This window comes from Balaenoptera borealis, assembly GCF_965194805.1.
Source record: "Balaenoptera borealis genome assembly, chromosome: 9".
NCBI classification, from domain to species: Eukaryota; Metazoa; Chordata; class Mammalia; order Artiodactyla; family Balaenopteridae; genus Balaenoptera; species Balaenoptera borealis.
Window position 1 is genome coordinate 32,287,018 of NC_138873.1, and position 15,374 is coordinate 32,302,391.

Here is a 15,374-nt window from a genome sequence, read left to right on the forward strand (position 1 = left end):
AGGCTGAATCCTGTACTGTTAGAATGTTGGGCTGAACTGCTGAGAAGATAGAAGATAATGGTAGTGCAGAGTAAGGTTCACCCTGCTACAAGGACAAGATAAGAGAAAAGCATATATTAAAAATGTTTAAAAATTGCATATTTCCAGGGAAATAAGAAAACTTTGCCTTTGGGTCTCTAAGAAGGTATGGTCAGGGCAGTAAACAATTCTACTCAAGTGGAAATACAGCGCTGAAGGGCAACCAAGCATAAGCATGGATGTTATAGATTCCGTGAAGCCCTGTTATGTGAGATAGTGATTCCACTGCAATTACTGCTAATTTGTTCGGTACTCTCTTCAGTCTTCTAATCTCTTTAAGCTCACTACCACAAAGTTCAGAATTTGTAAGTGTGCTGCAAACACGATGCAGTTGAGGGCTGGACTCGAAGAATGAACTGGGCAGCCTGTGTTTTTGTCCAGCTCTGAGAGAGTAATAGACTGTTCATGGAGATTCTAGACAAAAGAGAGCCTACTGTGAACTCATCTTGTTTTGTAAAGACAATAAAAAGTGTAGATACACAAGGGACCATTTCTTTGATGTTCAAAGATATGAGACTCGATGCGTTTTTTTATATTCAATACATTTTGGGCAATAGCAAAATATGATTCCAGTCTAGTCACATCTGTTAACGTTGCTACACAACATTTGTTGATTCGATCAAGGAAATAGAAGAAGACTTTCTGCCTGTTTAGGCATAATGTACTGGAGTCCATTATGGCTCCAAAACAGGTGCTACTCTGTGATGTGGGCCTTTACCCAATAACTTATATTACCCCTCTTAAATCAATCGGGATTAAGGCTGAAGATTAAGGAAAAACTTGAAAATAAATGCAAATAATGTGCAAAAATCAAATTCAAAAAGTCAGTGGCAATAAAGATTTAATCTCAACAGAAGAGCAAACTGTGTTTCCTTTTTTCCTGCTGTTTAATTTAAGGGGGCTTTTTTTTTTTTTTCATAGCAACAGAGCATTTCAAACCACTTTGTTGGGGATTTATGAGAATGTTTCTTCCCTGGGGCAACTCATTCTTCTCTTTGGAGACTCTTGCTCATTTGTGCATTAAGAAAAGAGTATAAAGTTTGTGGTGAAAGATTAGACAACTATTCTCAATTCATGGGTCCACAATGACCATTATCTCAAAATGTTAGTAAAAAAATTGAGAATATCCTGTTCCTTTCTTCTCCAAATGCCAAAAGTTTATTCCATGTACATGGCAGAAAATATGAGTTTATCCTGTTTTTATTATTTGATGAATTGATTTAAGTTAATGGAATACAGCAAACTTTTTTTTAAGCACAGATGTTTTGCAACGTGTTACAACATAGTAAAATTATAAAATGTAATTGACATGCCTTTTTTTAACTGACATTTTTATCTAGATAATTGTGGAATCACATGCAGTTGTAAGGAATAATACAGAAAGACTCTTGTACACTTTGCCCAATTTCCCCCAATGGAAATATTTAGCAAAAGTATAATATAAAATCACAACAGGGATATTGACATTGATAAAACCCACCTCTATTATTCAGTTTTCCCCAAACATACTTGTACTATGATTAATTCATAGTAATTTTGAGTGAATCTCTTTGTATGATTTTCATAGTGGTTGCTCTGAAGATTATAATATAAATACGGGACTTATCACAGTCTCCTGAATTCAACATTTACTGCTTTGAGTGAAGTATGGAAATATCATTTCCATTTAAGTTCCTTTACCTTCCCCACTTTTAAATATCATTGTCTTGGATGTCAGACGGTATTATAATTTTTGTTTCAATCATCAAATATACTTTATAAAACTCATGAGAAAAAGATAGTTTATTGTATGTACCCGTATTTCTTTCCTCTCTGTGCTTTCTTCCTTCCTGATATTCCAAGATTTCTTTTTAAAAAAAATCATTTCCTGTCAGTCTGAAGAATTCCCTTCATCTAAAATTTAAGGGTGTGTCTGTTAGAAACAAATTCTTTTACTTTTCCTCCATCTGAGAATGTTTTTCTTTTCTCTCATTCCTGAGGGACATCTTTGCCAGGTTCAGAATTCATGGTTGACAGTTCTTTACTTTCAGCACTTAGTTAATATTGTGTCACTTTTTTCTGGCTTCCTTGGTTTCAGGCAAGGTATCCGCTGTCACTTGAACTGGAGTTTCTCTAAAGGTAATGCATTGTTTCTCTCTGGAATTTTGTCTCAAATTTTTATTTTTATTTTTCATTTTCAAAAGTTTAATTATTATGTGTCTTGATATGAATTTCCTTGTGTTTATCTTGTCTGGGTTTCATTCAGCCTCTTGGCTGTATCTTTTGCCAAATTTGGGGAGTTTTCAGCCATTGTTTCTTCAAATATTCTTTCTGCCCTGCCCCCCGTCACTCCTCTCTTTCTGAGACTCCAATATTACTGTTGGATCTTTTGTTATTATCCCGCAGGTCCCTGAAGCTTTGTTTTTTGGTTTTGTTTTGCTTTAAGCCTATTTTCTCTTTGTTTTTCTATTTTTCTGTCTTCAAGTTTGGGTTAATTGTATTGTTCTGTCTTCAAGTTCACTGATTCTAACCTCTGTCATCACCACTCTACTGAGCCTGTACAGCAAGTGGTTTTTTAAAAAATTCTGTTACTGTATTTTTCAATTCTATAATTTCTATTTGATTCTCTTTTATAACGTTTATTTCTTTGCTGAGATATTTTTTTCTCATCTGTTGCAAGAGAATTTGTAAGTGATTGTTGAAACACTTTTATAATGGTTGCTTTAAAATCCTGGTCAGAGAATTCCAACATTTGATCCATCTCGGTGTTACAGTAATTGATTACCTTTTCACACTGAAGTTGTGATTTTCTTGGTTCTTGATATGACAGGAGATTTTCTATTGTATTCTAGGCATATTGTCTATTATGTAGCAGATTCTGGGTCCTATTCAATTCTCTTATTTTAGCAGCAGCATTCAGGTCTTGGCCTACTTTTGAGGGCTGTTATTCCAATGGCAGTTTAATTTTTACTGATTTTGTGGTGTTATTTTGATCCATTTGGTTTATCAGGTGCCACTGGGGCTCTCACAGGTCCCTGCTGGTGCTGCCTGAGGGAAATGGCAGGGGTTTCCCCAGGCTGGGCCACTAGAGGTCTCTCAGTGGGGAAGGGCATGGTGGGATCCCCCTACTGTACCTCTTTCCTGCCCTGGTGTCTCTAAAGGGTGGGAGCAGGGGAAGTCACAGACATAGGGACTTCCTGGACCAAGCTGCCAAGCTGTTGCTTCTGCTGGGCCCCTCATCTACCTGCACTGGTATCTCTGGCCCAAGAAAGAGAATCTCAGGCCTAAAGGGAAAGAAAGTCTTCCCATACTAGCCTACTTGCTGCGACTTGGTCCCCTTATCAGGTTCTACCTCTGCCCCAGATAAACATGTTATTTAAAAATTACCTTTAATGGTGATATGTAGAAAAAGCTAGTTTAATTATGATTGGGAATATTTCCAGGCTGTATTTGTGCAGTTGATTTTTGAGTATATTTCCTAGAACTCCAATTCCACAGGCTTACCTTGGGGCATAATCTGATATTGCTGTTCGGGACATCAGTTACCTTCTTATCTGTTGGAATGATGACATCTAAAGAGTGTTGATGCCAAGCTGGAGAGAGGCCCAAAGGTAGATCACAGGTTTTTACCTCAATCATTGGCTTTATCACAGACTTAGATATAGCAGACAATGCAGACTCATCAGATTTGATAACACAGTTATCCTCCCAGAATGGACTTGAAGACACGGGGAGGGGGAAGGGGAAGCTGGGACGAAGTGAGAGAGTAGCATTGACATATATACACTACCAAATGTAAAATAGCTAGCTAGTGGGAAGCAGCCGCATAGCACCGGGAGATCAGCTCGGTGCTTTGTGACCACCTGGAGGGGTGGGATAGGGAAGGTGGGAGGGAGGGAGATGCAAGAGGGAAGAGATATGGGAACATATGTATATATATAACTGATTCACTTTGTTATAAAGCAGAAACTAACACACCATTGTAAAGCAATTATACTCCAATAAAGATGTTTAGAAAAAAAAAATTCTCCTCCTACTTCATGGGACAGACTCCTCACCTTTCTGCCCTCTCCAAAAAAAAAAAAAAAGCACAAAAAAAATAAAAACAAACAAAAAAACCTTGATAATCCAGACAATGGAATATTATTTAGTGCTAATAATAAATGAGCTATTAAGCCACAAAAATACATGAAGGAAACTTAAATGCATATTGCTAAGTGAAAGATGTCAATTTGAAAAGGCTACATACCGTATGATTCCAACTATATACCACATTCTGAAAAGGGTAAAACTATGGAGATAATAAAATGATCAGTGGTTGCCAGATATTGGGGGCAGAGAAGGATGAATAGGTAGAGCACAGAAGTTTTCAGGGCTATGAAACAATTCTGTTTCATTCATCTGTACTATAATGGTAGATATATGTCATTATACATTTGTCCAAACCCATAGAATGTTCAACACAAAGAGTGAATCCTAATGTAAACTGTGGATTTTTGGCAATAATGATGTGTCAGTGTCAGTTCATTGATTGTAACAAATGTACCAGTTGCTGGGTGGAAGAAGTTATACGTGGGGATGGGGTATATGAAACTCCGCACTTCCCACTCAGTTTTGCTGTGAATCTAAAACTGCTCTAAAAAATAAAGGCTATTAATTAAAAGAATGGATTGACATAGATTCTTCTCTTCCTCTCTTTTGTCTTAGTAGATGAGGTGACTATTCTTCTCCCCTATCTCTCACCAGTTCTGAACTCACAGCCATGACAAGGGTTGATGTGTCACACAAATCTGCAGAGTACCATCACTTAGACTAAGATGGGAATGGTGCCTACCCAGGAGTTGGGCACGCAATAGTCATTTCATCCTAAACCCCCAAACTCTGTGCTCTCTCCCTCCTCATGATGCTTGCAGTCTCATACTCAGCCTCGAAAAACACGTTCTCCTTTTCTTAGCCTCGATAACTCCCATTCTTCATTCATATCAAGGTCAAGTGCCACCTTCCTCCCTCACAATCCCTTTCCCCACTTGCCTAGCCCTCATCATGGCCAGGTTTCCGTTCTCCAAATCCCTGTAACATAATGAGCTTCCCTTGTATACAGCTCTTAGCATCTGGGGTAGCAATGTCTTTTTCTTGGCTACCTGCCCCATTAGATTGTGAGCTCTTTGAAGGCAGAGTATATGTATTTTACTTCTGTATCTCCAGGCTCCTGCTTTCCCTATCACAGAATAGGGGCTTGGTACATGTTTACTAAATAAATGAATGAATAAATGAGCTAATATCATTGCTATTACTAAAATCTGGTGTGATTTGGCACCCATGGGGTGTACAGTACTCCACTGGGCTTCAGGACTTGATACAGAGCTCATTCATAGCGCCTACCTTTAAAACATCTCCATCCATTGGTCCATCCAGACAATATTTATACCCCTTAATCCAGTGCAGTTCATGTTTATTAGGCTACTCGGCTCTATAGTTGATTCTATGGGAAGAAGTACAAAACAATCGTAAAAATAAAACACTAGGAATTTCAAAGAGCTCCCACTGGCTTTCTTTCCACTTACAAGTGTAACTCTAATCATCCAAACTCCTTTATTTAAAGAATGAGCCATTCTTTCTGGCTTGAAACATCAAACAACAATTTAAGGATTCTCGCAATATTTCCACATGGAGTAAGAAATGGCATTGTATCCAATGTACATATAAATAGGCTGAACAAATATTCCCCGTGCTGACTGAGTGTATACTATGTACAGAAGAGAAATTTCTGGAAGGAGGGGACTTACACAAGTTATACTGCAAATGAAAAGTTTCAGTGTCTTTTTCCCCATATTATAAGTTACTCTAAAACCCAAGAAATTATTAGGGCTTGACCTGTGTTCTGGTTTTCTTACCTGAAAAAAAAATTGATGTGTGTCTGTTTGTTTTAATTACTAGTATACCAGAGTTGAAAAGTACCAGGGCCTCCTGCTGCCAGCAATTAATTTGCACATGCACCAGGGCACGCACTGAGTGCATGGCCTGGTTTCAGGGGAAATGTGCCCGTGGTTATTTTGTAAGCTAATGAAAGCTTGTGCCTCATTACTGGGTAAGTCATTGACTAGCTATGGCTCAGAAAACCCGTTTCTATTTTTTGCCTTTTTAAACTGACTTATTGTGTGACCTTAATCTTTTAACACTTCTCTACCTCAATGTCCTCACCTACGCTGTGCTTTCTCATTTACAGAGGATAAATAAGGTGGTGAAATATTGATTGACAGGAAAAATAAGTGTTTGCCACAGCAAAATATTGATTTTTATGAATTAATTCTATAAACTCTGATTCTTTGTAAACACAGTGAAAATGAGACGTCACAAAGGAATATAAGAAAAGAAAATCTGCCAAGTGATAAGTTAAGAGAATCTTGCTAGATACTGTGATAACTGTCCCGCATATTATTATTACTCATAATGTTGAGTTCATGGGGCTTTACTACAGAAATGCCACAGTTTGAATTTCTGTCCAATTGGACATGTCATTCACAGGAGGTACATAATGAGAAGGATGAAATTATCTCAGGCATCTGGTTAGAAAACAAAGAATGTCAAAACCTGAAAGGACTTAAGTGTGCCTCAACTCAACTAGCTTTTCTGAGTCCTGAAATTTTTTATTTGAGGGTCAAAGAGGTGAATTAACTTGATTAAATTCACATAGCTAGTGTCATGAATAGAACCTATGTATCTTGACTCCTAATTCAAAGTTGGCTACTCTTTACTATATCAGTGCATTAAGTAAGCTTCTTTCCTTTCCAAGGATATGCATTTTCTTTATTACAGCAAGGCTGCAATGTAATGTAAGAACTATAACTTGGTGGTTAAGAACATGGGTCAGGAATCAGTCTGAGTTCAGATGTTTTTTAAAATTTAATTTAATTTAATTTTTTTAACATCTTTATTGGAGTATAATTGCTTTACAATGGTGTGTTAGTTTCTGCTTTATAACAAAGTGAATCAGCCATACATATACATATATCCCCATATCTCCTCCCTCTTGCATCTCCCTCCCACCCTCCCTATCCTACCCTCTAGGTGGTCACTAAGCACCGAACTGATCTCCCTGTGCTATGCTGCTGCTTCCCACTAGCTATCTATTTTACATTCGGTAGTGTACATATGTCCATGCCACTCTCTCACTTCGTCCCAGCTTACCCTTCCCCCTCCCCGTGTCCTCAAGTCCATTCTCTACATCTGCATCTTTATTCCTGTCCTGCCCTAGGTTCTTCAGAACCTTTTTTTTTTTTTTTAGATTCCATATATATGTGTTAGCATACGGTATTTGTTTTGCTCTTTCTGACTTACTTCACTCTGCATGACAGACTCTAGGTCCATCCACCTCACTACAAATAACTCAGTTTCATTTCTTTTTATGGCTGAGTAATATTACATTGTATATATGTGCCACATCTTCTTTATCCATTCATCTGTTGATGGACACTTAGGTTGCTTCCATGTCCTGACTATTGTAAATAGAGCTGCAATGAACATTGTGGTACATGACTCTTTTTGAATTATGGTTTTCTCAGGGTATATGCCCAGTAGTGGGATTGCTGGGTCGTACGGTAGTTCTGTTTTTAGTGTTTTAAGGAACCTGAGTTCAGATTCTGATGGTACAACTTAATGTGAGAACTTGGGAAAGTTATTAATTGACATAGCCTTTCCATTTCCCCATCTGTAAATGGATAAAATAATAATAATCAACCCGTAGGATTTGTGGGGGGGGGGTAAAAATGATATAAACCACATAATAGTAGATAGTACAGTCTGTAGCACTATTTAAGCAGGTAATAAATGAAAGCAAAGTATACAGCAAAAAGTAAGTTGTTTTTTCTCCTGGAGTATTTTTGCACAAGTCCAGTTAAGTTACAGAGACATGTCTTATGTCCGTACATGTTTGAAAACTTGAGCTTTCTTTCTTTTTATCTTTTAAACAATTATTTATTTATTTAAAAAAATTTTATTTTATATTGGAGTATAGTTGATTTATAGTGTTGTGTTAGTTTCAGCTGTACAGCAAAGTGATTCAGTTATACATATACATATATCTATTCTTTTTCAGAATCGTTCCCCATATAGATTATTACAGAGTACTGAGTAGAGTTCCCTGTGCTATACGGTAGGTCCTTGTTGATTATCTATTTTATATATAGTATTGTGTATATGTTAATCCCAACCTCCTAATTTATCCCTCCCCCCAATCTTTCCCCTTTGGTATCCATAAGTTTGTTTTCTAAGTCTGTGAGTCTGTTTCTGTTTTGTACATAAATTCATTTGTATCACTTTTTTAGATTCCACATATGAGTAATATTCATATATTTGTCTTTCTCTGTCTGACTTACTTCACTCAGTACGATAATCTGAGCTTTAGATGTTATCTCAAGGATAAGATTCAAAGAGCTGAAAGAAATGACTCTGAGAAATATGTGAAAAGTTCTTGAATGTTTGTTTATTTGAAATAGATAATTGATTCTGAAGTCAAGCCTATAGCAAATCTCAAATATGTAAAGGAACACAGTACATCTTAATTTGGAAGAGGAAAGGAGAACCGCCAAGGAGGACAAGCTTTCAGTGAGATTTCCAATTATTACTTTTCCCTTTTAAAACCCCTGGGGTCTAGACTCATCTTCCAAGTTTCACACCTGGCCCTGATCATTTGTTTCACAGTCCTTCAGAATACAGAAGTATGGCAAGACATATGAATCCAGCCACCATGCAGGTCAAATAAGAAGCAATGGCAGGTTTTGCACTTCCCTGCTTTCATCTCTTGTCTGAGTTTAATAGATGAGCTCTATATAATTTGAGCCAGCTCTAGAAAACAGAATATAATTTCAACACTACTCCAGGAAGAGAACCTCTCCACTCTGCATCTCACTTCTCCGACTGTGTTTCCATTTTCTCTGCCAGGCACAGGTGATTCAGTCTCTCTTGCCCTCATTCTCTCTGCCACTCGGCAGGCTGCTGATGAGCCCGTATGCAAGTCCAGTTGCTGTGTCAGTAATGCAATCTCAAGCCACAGTCCTTCCTTGTTATCACTTGTAGTTCTTTTCACCTTGACCATTACGAACCCTGTATATGACTTTTCAATATAGAATATAAGTGCACGTTGGCCAAGGAAATCCACAAGTTAATTATGCCAGTGGTTCTTCTTCTTATTGCTTGAACGTTAGATGTAAGTAAGCATATAGCCATCTAAATTGCTCCTTACACATTTTCCTCTATTATAAACCTTGAAAGCTGTAAAAAAGTTAAGCTTCATTTTAAAAAATTCACTTACTACTCATTTGGAGAACCAAACAGGGAGTAGTACGAAAGCACAGGACTTTATGTAATCACTTTGCTTTGAAAGAAAATGATATCGTAGTCTCAGCAACGCATTTTTGTAGTGCATTTTCCCAAGAAATTAAATATTAAATAATGTATTTGCTCGATGTATGAGAGCAGAAGCTGGATGGTGGCCTACTGTACTTTATGATGATGGCACTGTGGGCTCTATGTGCATGTTTTGTTTCTCTCGGCATTGTCCTTTCAGACAGAACCCCATTGGCACTCTTGGCAAAGGCCCAGACTTCTAAGACATATACCTTGTATACAGACTCTACCCTCTACTTTTTATTCTATTATCCTCCTTCCATTTTTCCTTTTCCTCCCATTTTCTGCATGTATCTTTTCCTGTTTTATATTTTTAAAGGCTTCTTAAATACTTTCCAGAATGAGGTATGAGTGAGTGAATGATAAATGATAAATGACACACTTCTAAATGTGATCTGTATGTTTGCCTTACTCTTACATTTTAGTTTTAAAATTAACCTAACAACCCAACATTTTGCTTGTTAATACCGTAGCTCCTAGGATAATCAAGTCTAGATTAATTCATGTATTTGTTGATTGATTGTTTTGTACCAGGTTCTACACTATGTGTTAATACAGTGATATGTAAAAAGATGTGGTCACCAACCCCATGGAACACACATTCTGTATAAATAAAGTTTTCTACTAATTAATTACTACAATGTCTGCACCAGTATTTTCTCTTGGATATATTTAAGTTTAATATACCTTGCAATACTTTCAGTATACTAATTTGTGTTTTTTTGCATTTGTGATATGTGCATCTATTTATATTAAACTTGTCTAGTCTGACAGAGGATACAGTATGCCACAAAATCTTCTGGTCTTCTGTTGAGCATTGTTAGGATTGTCAATATAAGAATTATTGATTAGGATTCTGTCTTCATATAACTCTCCAATAGATTTTAGTCTCTGTTAGTGTAATTGTTTATAGGATAAAATTTATTTTCTTTTGCTCATTATAGAAGGAATTTCCTCTGAGGGTCATAGACAGCCCCCACTACCTTATAAATCAGAACTGAATGTTTAGCTGTTAAACTAAATCAAGAAGTGTGGTACTGTGTGTGTATTCATTTGTGTGTGCGTGTGTGTGTGTGTATTTGTGTGTATGAGTACATATGATTAGACATTTATAAATACGCAGCAAGTAGTTAAATTCTGATTCTCTTAAGCACATACTTTTATCTTTTCTTTCCTTTCCTCCTAATTAAAGCATTTAATTATCTATTTGCTTATGGGCTAAGTGGGTTCAACAGGAAAGACACCTGCCCTCTAGCATTACTGTCAAAAGATTTTATTAAGCACATCATTGCACTAGGCACTGGGTAGTTGCTGCACCAAAAGAGCTGCATACTCCGAGTTTCCAGGTTTTTTCCCTGTCAGAGATGGTTCTTACGCAACTTAATCTCCACATTCATGGAATTAAAATATAGTTTTTTTTGTTTTGTGGATACCTGATTCAATGTACACCAATTCAAGTATACTTCCCCATTCATAGTCATGTGGAAGTAGCTATTTTCTTTTTCTGGTTCTTTTACTTCCATAGTATCTTTTCTTCTCTCTTCTCTGTCCCAGATTCTGTCTTTCTCATGTAAGTAATCCTTACATATTTTAATGAGCATTTTGGGGGAAATCATAGGATATTAAATTCAGTTTGATATTTATCTAACTGACCATCTGTTCAAATCCATTTGAGAAAAATATCTTCAATAATTACAACTGCAATGCCTATAATGTGCGCCAGAGCACTGCACAATTCCAGGGGCACCAGCTGTAGTCTCTGTGACTCAGACCTCACAACTACATGCATAAAGGGACCCCCAGAACTCCACCCCTGGCTCTGATCTTTCTCCTATGCTTCGTCGGTCTGCTGAATGTCCCACCTTCTCAATATCAACATATCTTAAAATGACATTTTCTTTTAACCCTTCTCAACTCAATCAATTCCTTGCACTGATTTCCCCATCTTGGTTCTTCCAATCATGAAAAAAATCCAATATGTTGAAGTTCTTTGCCTTGCTTTGTATTTAGTTAGTCACATAAATGCATTGACTCTTTTATCAAAATATTGCGGGTATCCATCCGGTCCTGCTCCTTGCTGGTTCTAACGCTCTTAGTTTAAGTTTGTGTCTTAATTCATATCTGGGCTCTTGCCAGTCCCCTTGCTTAACAGGGCCTTTCTCTGTTTCACTGATCAAAACTCCACTTAAAACTCCCACTGAAATCGGCTAGTTGCCATGACTGAAAGAGATTTATGCTTCCAAGCACTCCTGTGGAACATACGATTATTTTCTAAAATAGTCAATAAAGTTGTAAGCTCCTCAAGGGGCTCTACAGCTCCTGATGCATCTTGTACTTTCACATACCCAGCTCTGCGATTATCACCTAGTCCATGATCAGGAAGTAAACACATGTTCAGACCTCTCTCTGAGCTCCAAGTGCTTATCTCCAGCTACCTTTTACACATATCTGTCTGAGAACATCAAACAATAATCATCGTGTCCCCATCAAATCTTTCCCCTTTACTGCCTAGTTCTGTGAATCATCCACTCTCCACCCAGGTACCCAAGCCAGAGACCTCAGCTCATCCTTCAGTCTTCCTCTTTCCAAACCCCAACACTCACTCGGTCACCAGACCCTGCTGAATTGTCCCAGCGTGCTAGCACCTCCTTGAGTTTTCTCAGTCCATCCTTAGTACCGTTATCTTCATACAAGCACTGTGTTTCTCGGTTGTATTGCTGCAGTGGCCTCAGCTCCCACAGTCATCAGTCTTTCTCCCTCTAATCAATGCCATTTTAGTGATCTTTATACATTGGGAAACTGAACCTACAACTTTGTTGCTTAAACTGATCATTGTTTACCAGTAGCCATCATGGTAAAGTTCAAACTCCATAACGAGACATCGAAGACTTATTTTCTGACTTTTGTTCTCCACTTCTTTCCTCCCTTCCCCTCCAAACTCCATTAGTAATGGTGACTGACTCTCCAAAGGTCTTTTCCCCAGGTAATTTGTCCAAGCCAGTCATGGTAGTCCTGAATTCTCTTTTCTAGTGAATATTTAGGAAAGGCTAAGTGACCCAGTTTTGGCCAGTGGGGTGTGAGAAGAAGTCTGCTAATAATATTCTAGGAATTATTTTCTCATTTAAAATACAGACCCAAGGAAAAGACAGCTCCTTTCTGCTTCTGGGTATTCCCCTGTCTGGAAATGATATCTGGACATTGTACAGCCATCTTGCTACAAGAACAAGGATAAGACCAAAAAAGGGAAGAGGGCAGAGCCACAAGAATTTCAGAAAAGCATTGTTGGAGACCTGATGCACTGCTCCTGGACCATGCCCTATTTATGAGCTACCGTTCAGGTGAGACGATACAGTTCCTTATTGCTTAGGCCAGTCTAAGTTTGGGTTTTCTGTTATTTGCAGTTGAAGTTATGATAAGGAGTTGCTCCAAACATGCCATGCTTTCTATTTCCTTCTGATCTGTGCAGATGCCCCCAGCTAAAATGCCTTTTTTTTCTAGGTTTCAGGTCTCAAAAAAAAGTCAAGCCTTTCCCAACTGCCCAAAGTAGACATGGTAAAACTCTTTGCTTACCCAAATGTTAGAACTTTACACTACGGTTAAAATTACTCATCCATCTCCTCCAGTAGTCTTGTTCTGGACATGTCAGTCATGGTTCTTTCATTCCCATGATAACTTTTAATTCATTCATGTATACATTTATTTGACAAACATTTATTGAGCACCTCCTATGTGCCAAGCATTATTGTAGATACTGGGATACAAGAGTAAATTAAGAGTAAATCAAACCAATAAGTTCCTTGCCATCATGGAGTTTAAATTCTAGGAGGGAAGGCAGTCAATAAACAAAGAAGCAGATATACAATATGAAGAGTTCAAGGAAATAGTGATGGGATGAGGGTCATAATTTAGGTTAAAGGTCAGAGAAGACTTCTCTGAAAAAAGCCCTGAGAGAAATAAGAGAGTAAGCACATGGATGCCTGAGAAAGGAACATGCCAGGGAGAGAGGACATCGAGTGAAAAGGTCTTGAGGGGAAAGAGTGCTTGGTGTTCTGAGGAACAATAGGTGGCTGGAGCAGGGTGGAGGGCGGGGCAGAGCGGTGGGAGAAGCAACAGGAAGTAGCTTAGGAAGAGATGTGGGATCTCGTAGACCTAGAAGTTTAGATTTGATTCAGAGTGGAATATTTTCAGTGAGGAATGACATGATTTGAGCTGAGTTTTAAGTGTATTTTACTAACTTCTGTGTGAGGAAAGGGCTGTGGTGAGAGGGGAGGGGAAACAGGAGACCGTCACCGTGGTCCAGGGGAGAGACCATGGTGGCTGGACCAGGACACAAGGCGTGGCCATTTCTAAGAGATGTTGCCACGCTCACTTCCTTGCAGAGGAAAGTAGCCCTGGATTTCTGACCAGACAGCTCTCTTTCCACTGCCAAACCTCCTCAGCCCCTACTACTGGACTTGATGTTGGTGTCCCATCCCACAGCAACGCATCCATAAACTCTCCACTGACCTGTGAGACAGCTTCAAATGAAAAGCAATGTCAAGATATGAATGAATCATTCGGTAAGCCACAGAAAGAAGTGAGAAGAAACACAGAAAAGGAGACAGGAATGAATAGGTGGGTTGTATCAGTGGCAGAGTGTAGAGTAGGATCCATGCATTGAAGCTTCTGTGGCAGAGACAAGTTGGCTTGATCTCTAGAGAAGCCATGGGGGCTGAGTGGACTCTGGGTTCCACCTCTGTGGACCCGTAGTGAGTCTCCTGGTACCCAGGAGTCCTGATTTTTCCTGTTGCCTTCTCGTATTGCCACATGTAGCCCTACTATAAATCCTTATTAATAGAAAATTACTTGAACAAACCTATGCTTCCTGCATCCAGGATATCAAGACTTTGGGTTGTCCCAACAACCTTACAGGGAATTAGGATGTATGACATTTGGTTGTGGCCTTGGAGCAAGCGGGAAGCTCTAAGACTCCAGTTTGAATGTCACCATGGACGCCAAGAGCCCATGGTCTGCAGTGGCAAGTGAAACTTTTGCCTGTAATTTCACACACGCCCAAAATGTGTTCTCTTTGAAGGCAGCACTTTGCATGACTTGGTGGCTGCTGTGTTTGTGAAATGTCAAGAAGCTCAAAAATGTAACCACAAAAGAGTTGGATGGTTGCTTCTCTTAGCATTAGATGCTTCCGAAAATAAATTTGTAAGCTCTGACCTGGGTTGCTCGACTAATGGCAGATAAGGAAACAGTGTACCATTATATAACCATTGCAAGCTGAATTTTCTGCCTACATCCATATCCAAGGCTAGGAGCCCACTGAATATCATGTTCAGAAAATGTTTTTTTGCATTGAAGAAATGAAGCATTAAACACATTCTCTTTCTTGAATGTGAGCTAAGAAATAACTGCTTCAGTGGTAATGGGAATAGAAGCTGAAATGATGCACAGCATAGGGTCATGCTGAGATAAATTTTTGAGTAAAATAACTATAAGTAACGAGAGTCAAAGAGCCAGGGACATGAGCGTGGGCATTTACAAGTGAGGAGTGGCACTTATAGTAGAAACAAGATGGACAAAGATCACAGTGGTGGAGAAGCAACAGATACTTTTTTGCTGAGGGACAAAGCAACACTGGAGTCTAGAAGCTGCGCTGGATTCTTCCGGTGCCCCGACAGCAGTCCCATCATGTCAAAAGCCTGCCTGTGCAGCTGTATTCAGTGCCCAGGGTGGTTTCAACCTGCTCTGATATTGGAGAGGCATGTACTTTCTGAATTGCTCTGAAAGCTCATAATGAGGTAAATATAAAGCAATTTTAACAGTCATTTAGAAAGTGTATTTTTCAATTGATGCAAGAATCCTAATAGATTGTTACAAGAAGGAGTGTCTTCATTTGACACATTCACTTGAATTTCCTTTGG

General features: G+C 38.6%; 1 protein-coding gene across 16 annotated transcripts in view; it reads left to right on the forward strand.

The window, feature by feature from the left end:
• Positions 1–15,374, forward strand: part of LOC309635346 (uncharacterized protein) — a 249,456-nt gene that overhangs the window by 90,481 nt on the left and 143,601 nt on the right. For 2 of the 16 annotated variants that reach the window (XR_014248787.1, XR_014248788.1), the window contains exon 3: positions 12,595–12,800. The exons of 13 other annotated variants lie outside the window; for them this stretch is intronic. The gene's annotated coding sequence lies outside the window, so the exon portion shown is untranslated. Of the gene's footprint in view, positions 1–3,033; positions 8,662–12,594; positions 12,801–15,374 lie in introns of those variants that run through there. One more of the 16 variants, XR_014248793.1, reaches the window with a different exon arrangement.